The 9,605-nt window shown below is 44.1% G+C and overlaps 1 protein-coding gene across 2 annotated transcripts in view; it reads left to right on the forward strand.

The window, feature by feature from the left end:
• The window catches only part of thada (THADA armadillo repeat containing), a 135,125-nt gene that overhangs the window by 59,424 nt on the left and 66,096 nt on the right, over positions 1–9,605 (forward strand). The window lies entirely within an intron of this gene.

A 9,605-nucleotide genomic window follows, 5' to 3' on the forward strand; every position in this document is an offset into this window, starting at 1 on the left:
TCTACAAGCTTGTAGGTCTGTTTTTTTTTGAAAAATCGTGAAAATGCAGCACAAATCTTTGAATATATATTCTTTCAGAATACCTTTTTTTTTTTTTGCCTAAATGGGATAAACGCGAATCCTGATAACCTGTTACCCATATATTGATTTATTGAATACTGTCTAGACAATTTACAATTTAGGCATTTAGCAGACGCTCTTAATCCAGAGTGACTTACATTAAGCAAGAACAAAAAAAGCATGGGAATACATCACATAAAAAGCATTTATTATGAAACATGCGTAAGCTAAGAACGTAACAGTGGAATATCTATATAATGAAACTATATATATATACTATACTATGCTATACATATGTACTATGACGTGCTATGACTACATACAATGCAATTATAGTGCTACATAACATATAGAGCAGAGGTTCCCAAACCCCCTGGTCCCCAGACCGGTGCCGGGGTCAACAGAATTCTAGATCTATAATCTGAATTCTCTGAACTGTCGGCAGGCTTAGAGTATATATTTCTAAAGAAGGCACCCAGAGGAAACCCTGAGGCGAAATGGACATAGTGGCCGGATTTGGTATTGCAGCTCGAGCCAGCGCTGCTCCGTTGACTATCATTGCGCACGTTCATGTGATTGGGGCCATGACACGTGAACGAATGTTTCATACGTGAACGCGCACAAACGGCACAATGATAGTCAACGGCAGCGCGTTCATGTGTTTGGGGCCAATCCATCCCAGAATGCACTCTGTTCCTACCAGGAAGGAGGAGTGAATCCGCCTCATGCGCTTTTGAGCAACTTAATGCAAGTGGATGGAAGGAGAACTCGGGTGTCTTCTCTATAGATATATAACTCTATGTCGGCAGGCCTTCCAGTACCGGGGGGGGGGGGGGGGGGTTTGGGAGCCTCTGCTCGCACAAGCATAGGCCTGTGCGAGCTAGAGGTTCAGCAGAGGTTGCAAATTGTGTTTTGCGTTTCATTTACAAAGCGATTCGTTCATTCATTCAAGATCCCAAGGTCCTTGTTGTTGGGAATCCGTACTCACTTGTAGTGTGGGAATATGTCTGCATCCTCGGGCTGTTACAGTAAATGAGAATGCACTGTGCCTTGTTTGTTAAACATATATATATATTGTATGCATGGAGCACTCTGTCGAGTGATGTCGGGTCACACACCTGCTCCGCTGGCCATCGTTAACATCTCCCAAATGCCTGAACGAGACCTGTTCTATTCCAGGAATAGAAGCATTTTACTATCAGCCAGACAAAACACCTGTAGTCTAAGCAGCAGCGCTGTGTGTGTGTGTGTGTGTGTGTGTGTGTGTGTGTGTGTGTGTGTGTGTGTGTGTGTGTGTGTGTGTGTGTGTGTGTGTGTGTGTGTGTGTGTGTGTGTGTGTGTGTGTGTGTGTGTGTGTGTGTGTGTGTGTGTGTGTGTGTGTGTGTGTGTGTGTGTGTGTGTGTGTGTGTGGTGCTACACAGGTGTCTTTGTGTGTGATTTAGTTGAACATGTTGTAGTCTGTGTTATTGTCTTTGTTCTTTCACTCCCCACATTCCACTGAGTCCATCTCGATGCATACACAAATGGCTCATAAAGTTGAACTTGATCTTTACTGGGGGAGTGTGTGAGAGAGACTACAGTTATTGGGCAGAGGAGACACTAGCTAGTTAGCTAAACTTATTTCCACCCATTCAGGACAGGATCCCCTTTTGGTGTTTTAATCATTATGTTATACTTTAGCTATTGAAAAGTAGCAGATCTACAAGCACAGAGTGCCGTGCTACGATCTGCTATTTTTGAAAAATCGTGAAAATGTGGTGCATTTTTAACTCAAATCTTTGCTTCTGGGGGGTCCCTGGAACAACATATTTTCAGATGGGGGTCGACGGCCAATTACATTTTTGGGGGTCCTTCACATGAAAGTGTTTGAGAACGACTGACATAGACACATAGGTTTTTTCCGAAAACTGTCAGCATTTAGAAGGCATTTGTAGAATCGAACTTGGTCAAAATGGGTTAACCAAGCTTGTAGATCTGCTATTTTTCAATAGCTAAAGTATAACGGAATGCTTGAAACACCAAAAGGGGTTCCCGCACAAAATGGGTTAAAATCACGTACAGAACAACAGCTTTATTGAACATTTGTGTCATGCAACTCCATTCGCGTTCTCTTATCTCTATTCCTCATTTACAGTCCATATGTTACTGTAGTATACCCAACGTGGCACATGTTGGCATAGGCAGAAATATTGGATAGCATTAGCCTACACGGGGGTACTCGGAGCGTATGAGCGTGTATTACAGAAGGTTTTCAATTTAAATAAATGAGCGACACTGAGGAAAATCCCTGTGGCGAGAGTGACGTGCTTAAAACAATAAAAAGGAGCGAATTCCAATATGTGGAACTTTTCGGCGTTTCAACCGGAGTCGTCATTTGCAGGCATTGCTTTGGCATAATCGCAGCATGCAAGGTAACACAATAAATCTCTACAAACTTCACCATAAACTGCAATATGATTTAGCAATGGGCTCTTTTAACTGCACTATGCACTCAGTGTTGTTGATTGACACTGGAGACGGAACAGAATGAAGCATAATTCATGCTCGTCGTATGACTGTCGCTTACTGAAGTTCACAAATTTAATCTAGAACACTGTTGTATGATGAGCTATAAATCAGGCTTAAACCTCTACGTGATATTCTTGGCCAACGGTAGGCTGTCTGAAAATGACTGGATGCTATATAAGCTTATTAATAATTACTTATTCTACAGCGTGTAACTTTACATGATGTGTTATGTGCATCAGCGTTTACGTTAATCACTTTAATTGTTCTAAAATGAGACGGGGAAACAGATATGTCATCTGTTAACTGAGAGACCTCAGTTGATAATATCAACTGAGGTCTCTCAGTTAACAGATGACATATCTATATTATAGAGTGTCGTTAGAGTATATTTAGGTTTAGCACTTTGACTATGTTGTCAGTTTAAAGCCATCTACACAGCAAGCATATCAGACGTGTTTTTACGAGTGCAATAAATGTTTTTGTTTTTGAACAAATACCAATCGTGTGAGAATGATTATCTCAGTTCTTAGTGCAATATCAAGTCGAAACATCTGATTATTCTGAACATTTGTGTGTGTGTGTGTGTGTGTGTGTGTGTGTGTGTGTGTGTGTGTGTGTGTGTGTGTGTGTGTGTGTGTGTGTGTGTGTGTGTGTGTGTGTGTGTGTGTGTGTGTGTGTGTGTGTGTGTGTGTGTGTGTGTGTGTGATTGATGTCATATCTGGGCATGTATGTGTTGTCTGTTGGTGTTCTCAGTGGTCACATCCTGGGCACAGCCCAGTCTTTGTTGTGCTGTGGGGGGGAGCTGGGCAGGTCCAATGGGAAACTGCAGTTTGCAAAGCACACATTTTTCACATTGCTGAGAGGGAGAAACAACACAAATATTATTGGAACATGTTCCCCCACTGTGCACCTGCAAGCATCCTGCAAATAGCCATGCATCGCTTGGAGCATGCACGCACACACAGAGTGTGGATATCTGACAACTTGAGTTTTGTTGTGTTTTCCTTCTCTGTTTGGTGGGAAATGGTCTTTGGACGGTGTGTGTGTGTGTGTGTGTGTGCGCGTGTGCGTGCGCGTGTGCGTGTGTGTCTGTGTGTGTGTGTGTGCGCACATTCTTCATCCAAAGCACTTGGGGGGGATAGCGTGTACCTCCACAAATGTTACGCCCACGTAGTGAGATCATTCACTGTGAAAAGGAGATGGTGGCTTTTTCTTTATTTTTTTTATACATTTTATTCAAAGAGTATGACATCATAATTATGCAAGTTTCACAGAAAGAAAATACAACTCTTTGTTTTTATATTTTCTCCCACAACTCCTTTCCCAATCCTCCCCACCCACCCACCATCTTTCCCCACAAGACCAGACATACAAACAACATACAGTAGGAGATGGTAGCTTGACGGCCCGGGTATTGGAGGAGACTCGAGGCTATCCTCACCCTCCCAATGACTTATTGCGGGGGTTAGCAGAGATGAGAGAGGCAGGGGAACTGGGAATTGGCTTAATTATCAAATTGGGATATAAAGGGGCTGAAAAAGTTTTCTTTTTCCTTTTGTCTGTGAGGGGAATGGGTCAAAATGTTCAATAAAAGGATTTTGAAAGGAAAGAAGATTTATTGTTGGGCTTTCTATGCCTTTTATTGATAGTTAAGTGTAGTTAGAAACAGGGAGAAAGAGAGATGGGGAGTGACACGCAGCAAAGACCGGCAGGATCGGGACTCGAACTCGGGCTACATTGGAGCCTAGGTGCCGGACCACTAGGCCAGTGGTTCTGGCCAAAATAGGGATAGATTATAATCGATCAATCGATTCGTTCGTTGCACCCCTGCAAATAACATTTAAACGGGGGAAGAGTATGCTAGCGTGCAACTTCTTGGGCACCAGCGAAAACATGCATGAGCACGAATGTGCATTACACACCCATTCACATAATTAACAACAACAAAAAAAGGTGTGAGGGAATGTGAGATGTCCTATATCGCCGCACCCTCCCCCGCCCACCGGAGTGGGACGTTCTGTTCCCCCAACTGATTTGAGCTGACATCTGTGGACGTGCTCGCTCTCCCCATCTGCATGCCGGCCTCCTAACAAACCTGTATCCCAGTCATCATTGACACAAAAAGATGATCCATGGCCTGGGCTGGCATAGCGGTCCAGGCACCTTGGCTTGTTCGAGTCCCGATCCCGACGAACTTTGCTGTGTGTCTTCCCCCCCCCCCCCCCGTCTCTCTCCCCTTTCCGGTCTACCTACTGTAAATCTATCAATAAAGGCATAAAAGGTACCCTCACAAAAAACATGCAGTAATCCTGGTCTCTAAACTGCCTCCCCCTGGCCAGCCGGGGCGCCTGATGGAGGGGAAAGGAACTCGTTGGAATAACGTGTTCCTTCCACGCTCTACGTCCAAACAAGGGAAACTCCCCCCTGTCAGGTGCAAAGGAGCAACTTGGACACTCAGGCATGAAGGAAGCATGAGTTCAAGTCCGTTGCTCTCCCCAGGTTGGCGGAGGGTGTGTAGAGCCCAGGATCACATTAGATGATTGACACAGGGGTGAAAAATGGGTTACAAAATCGTGGGATAAAAATATATATATAAAAAAAGGGCATAAAAGCCCCCCCCAAAAAATATACATATATATATATTTTTTTTAAAGTGATCCACACAGATGCAGGGATCTGGAGAGAATAGAGGGTATGCGTGTGACATCATCATCATCATACAAGGAAGTTATGCATGAACGCCTACTGAGTGGCAAAAACTACTTTCTGGCCTTGACAGCCCATATACATCCAAACAGAAAAGTCCTATTTGATTGCATTCAATGACTTTAAACAACATTAAATTCACTTTGTCACTCACTTTGCCACTCAATCTGCCATTCACTTTATGCATGCGCATATACCCTCTATAGAATATATTTAGATTACAATACAGTAAACGCAACACTGCAATGAATCAGTGGAGCTAAATGGATCCTGGTTGGCTACCTGACCTTTTTTGTTGTTGTTGCCTTATTAATTGCGTGATATAACTTCTCTTTGAGAATGATTGTACAGCATTTGGCCAGGTAGGACCAAATACTATAGACCACTACTGTCTTGACAGGTGGCAGTGCATTGGAAGCTCAAAGCATAATATCTCCCCTATATACCCCAAACGGGCCTTTCTGTCTTGGCTCGGCAGTAGAAATTATGGCGCCGGAGACCCGGGTTTGAATTCCCCGTGGGACATAAATCTCGGGATTGCAGCTTTAAAGCTCTCATAACTTCGAGTTCAGAGGGGTTGTTTTATGTCGACTTTGGAAGCTGATCCTTTTATGAGTCATTTTCATAAACACGGAGCTGAGGAAAAGCATTTAAGACTCCGACCTGAAGTTATTGCTAGTAAGTTGGCTTTTGTGGTTGAATATCAGGTATTCCTTCGCTCGCTTGGCCGGCCCCTCCGATGGCTGGCTGTTACTTGTCAAAGAGAGGTATGCTGTTGCAGCGCACGCATCCATCCACTCTCCAAATGAAGCCCACATGTCCGGGAGGTTAAATATAGCCCCGACTCTGCTGCCTGCCTGGGATCCAGCCTCGCTGCTGTCTGCCACCCAGCTATACCCCCTCTCTCTCCCATCACTCTCCTGCCGATACGCATGCGGACATGTCTGGGGAGGCCGGTGGCTGTCACCGGGCCTCCCCAGACACATGCGGACGTGTCTAGTGTTCGAACCATGGGCTCCCCCAGAGTTAGTGTCGGAAGTGTCCTTGAGCAAGACACTGAACCTCCTTAATTGCTCCTCCTGATGTGCTGGTTGGTCGGTGCCTTGCATGGTTTCCGCCGCCATCGGTGCATGAATGTGTGTGTGTGAATGGGTGAATGTAATGCACAATCTATGTGTAAAGCACCTTGGATAAAGGCGCTATATAAATGCACCATTTACCATTTACTCCTTGCTTCTGACCATCACCTACTGTATATATTGTACACCAAATAATTAGGCAAAATAACATTTTAATGATACAATAACAAGATGACTGGGCCATGGCTCAGTGGTCCAGCCTAGCTGTCTATCCCTCCATATATAATATAAAATAAAGGCGAATAAAGACACAAAGAAACATTTAGAAAATAACAAGATGATATATTAGTTCCCAGCTTAAGTCTAACCCTGTGCTTGCTTTGACGAGACACTTGGTGATGCACCTGTTTGCCTCCATTTTTCATCCACCCGCCTCTCTCCCTCTACATGCCTCTTTATATATTACTGAAGTAGCAGCTACTCTTCCCCGGGGTCCACAACAACAAACGATACATAACACAATAAAACATGTCGTCCTCTGCAGCCCTCTGATCGTTTCCCATTCTTCCACAGACCTGCTCAGCTCGGTATGCGTCAGGCTTTCCTGAGTGATGAGGAAGACACAAAAAAAGGGGGATGACTAGACAACATTAGTTATGTTTGGTGATGGCCGATGATTCTCTGGAACTGAAGCCGTTTCATCTGTTCTCTCTCCCGTGCTGGCAGAGGCCTCAGAGCACTGTGATGATGGAGATTTATCTCTGGTCTTATCCACACCCCCACCCCACCATCTCTCTCCATCCATTACTTTACCACTCATTTTTCTGTGGGAAAAGGCCTGTGTAAAGGGCTGGACATTTTGGAATAGATGTTTTGTTACCAATAGTGCCAAATAAATGAATAGCATTTCTAAAAGTATCTTTTTTTAAACAAAACAATAATTATCCTGCCCCAATTCAGAGAGCACAATGTTCTTCCTGAACTGTAATTCTATTCATTGAAGATTGGTTGGGGTCAAGGACGGTTATTGCTCAAAATTACATAGTGTCCACTATAATTCTGAAACGGTCAAAGTTGGACACATGTTTGCTATTATCAGCAAATAGGAAGTTGTGGTCTTTCATTTGGCAACATGACATTTGACCTTGGGCTGTTTGTTTTTTTAATCAGACCAGTGTGTGTCCAGTGGAAACCTCGTATGAATCTGATCTCAGGTCAGAATGGGTTAAAAGGTCAGACTCACGGTCACCGTTTCCCCCCCTCGAAGTGTATTGACGGTTAGAAAAGGCTGCGCTTGTATGGTTTTTGTTGTTGTTAAAGTTGTTTTTAAAGTTGTTGTGCCTGGCACCACTTGTTTGATTTGGTTTATTTGTATGTTTTGGACCAAATAAGTACATACCGGTATGTCAAAATAGCCATAGCATATCTGTGCCATTATGCTTTGCTTTGTTTGTCAGAGTACACAATGATAATTAAACTCTGAGAGGGTACCATTATAACATGACATTTGTACAATCTCCGAGTTACAAATGGATAAATGGAGCAGATTGTAGTGGTGGTGCTCTACATTCCTACGTTTATTTATTTTGACCTCTTTCTTTTAGACATAATTGTTGGCGTTTGTATGCCTTATTTCAGATAGCTTGGTGGCTGGTGCAGAGAGACAGGAAAACAAGGGCAGAGACTGAGCGAGAGAGGCATTTGAGTTGGGAGTCTCATTTTGAAACCGAGTCCTCGTGATCAGAGTTGTCGTCTAAGCCACCATGCACCCCATATTCCTCTCGTTCTTGACTGCTTTCTTGATCCATTAACCTATTTTTGGTGAGAACCCCTTTGGTGTTAGCATTATGCTATGCTTTAGCTATTGAAAAATAGCAGATCTACAAGCTCATAGCGCGCCACCTAGTGGCGCGCTACGAGCTTGTAGGTCTGCTACATTTTATTTAAACCGAAGAACCACTGACATAGAAACATAGCTTTTTCAGAAAACTGTCAGGATGTAGAAGACATTTTTTAGAATCTGATCTCGGGTCAAAATGGGTTAAAACAGACAAATATATGACCAGTAGCTATATTGCTTTTGTGATAGCCAGTCATACCTTGGCTTGGTATGTATCAGCTGTAACTCTGTTGCTCATTTGCTAGCCGCTCCATTCCTCAGAGCTGGCTTGTTTAGCTAACACACTACAGAGGGGAAACTGGGCCTTTCATGCCTGTGAAATGAGACACAGACTTCAGACACACATGCACGCACGCACGCACACGTACAAACACACACAACCCTCGCCACCCCTCCCCCAAGTCACCCGCCTGGCTCCTGACCCCATGGGGACAGCAAAAGGGACAGCCCTCTTTCTAAAATTACACCCTTCCAAACTGTCATTTCCTCCGCAAAGCGTTTTAATGAGACAAATTAGCACTGATAGTTAGCATATGGGGCCCAAATGGAGCTGGGGTGGGGGTAGGGATTGGGGGGTGGACATGGCAGTGGTCATTAGAGGTGTGATTGCGTGTGCATGAATTTCACGTATGCACACGTGCAGCGAAGCTCGGGGAATGCTAACTGTTGTCTCTTTTTGATACAGGGCCTTTGTCTTTGTGTCTCCTCAGTCCATCTGTCGGTCTGGTTGTCGGTCTGGTTCTCTGTCTGTGTGTCTGTTCCAGAGGTATGTCCACCAGCAGGTGGACGAGCATTTGTTGACAGTTGACTTTAGACTTGTTGGTCCAAACAGCACTCTCTTTGTCCAAGTTCCTGTTTGTTTTAGCTCACTCCCCCCTCGTTCACTCTCTTTGAATTGTTTATTTCTTTCTTTCGCTCTTTCATGGTTCACTTTCTTCCGTTTCTTTTGTACTTTATTTCTGCGCTTGCTTGCCATTTCTTTCACTTTTACACTCTTGTTCACTTTGGCATTTTCTTTCTGTCACTCTTTTGCCTTATTTTGCTCTCGCTCGCTCTCGCTCATCCGATTCCACACACACTGTGACACTGGTGGAGTTTAGTTTAGCATTTCAATAATTCAACAAAAACCTAAGAATTATTTGCATTTTGCACTGTCACCCCCAGGTCCCTCACCTCACATACACAACACACGCCACTCTGTTTTATCACGGTGCACATGATGGTGCACACAGCCATGTATGTGTATTTCTGTGTGTTTGAACATGGGCATGTGCGTGCGTGTGTGTGTGTGTGTGTGTATCTGTATCTTTAAACACATCATCACTTGCCAGAGCACGGTGCTCATCTCCACA

Source organism: Protomyctophum parallelum (assembly GCF_964188405.1).
Source record: "Protomyctophum parallelum genome assembly, chromosome: 10".
In the NCBI taxonomy this organism is placed as follows: Eukaryota; Metazoa; Chordata; class Actinopteri; order Myctophiformes; family Myctophidae; genus Protomyctophum; species Protomyctophum parallelum.